Raw genomic sequence first — 279 nt, 5'->3', positions numbered from 1 at the left:
TCTGCGGGACGAGCGACGCGGTCAGCGGCGGTTCTGGAGCGACGCGGGGCTCCTCGTCTCCGGGTCCGGCTGATCGGCGTGGAGGAGATCTGGAGCCGGACTGGACGGTCCCCCATGGAGGGCTGATGGAGGAGCGGTCCGTGGTGAGTCCGAGTTTCCTCCAACTTCAGGACGATGGAGCGCGTTGCTGCGCGCACGAGACGTGTGAGGACAGATGGTGTAGAGATGGAGGACAGGGAGGAGGTGGAGGACTGGTCCTGGAGCTCAGGTAGAGGGTCT

This window comes from Stegastes partitus, unplaced genomic scaffold (assembly GCF_000690725.1).
Source record: "Stegastes partitus isolate 25-593 unplaced genomic scaffold, Stegastes_partitus-1.0.2 Scaffold289, whole genome shotgun sequence".
Lineage (NCBI taxonomy): Eukaryota > Metazoa > Chordata > Actinopteri > Pomacentridae > Stegastes > Stegastes partitus.
Note: the sequence above shows the minus strand (reverse complement) of the source record.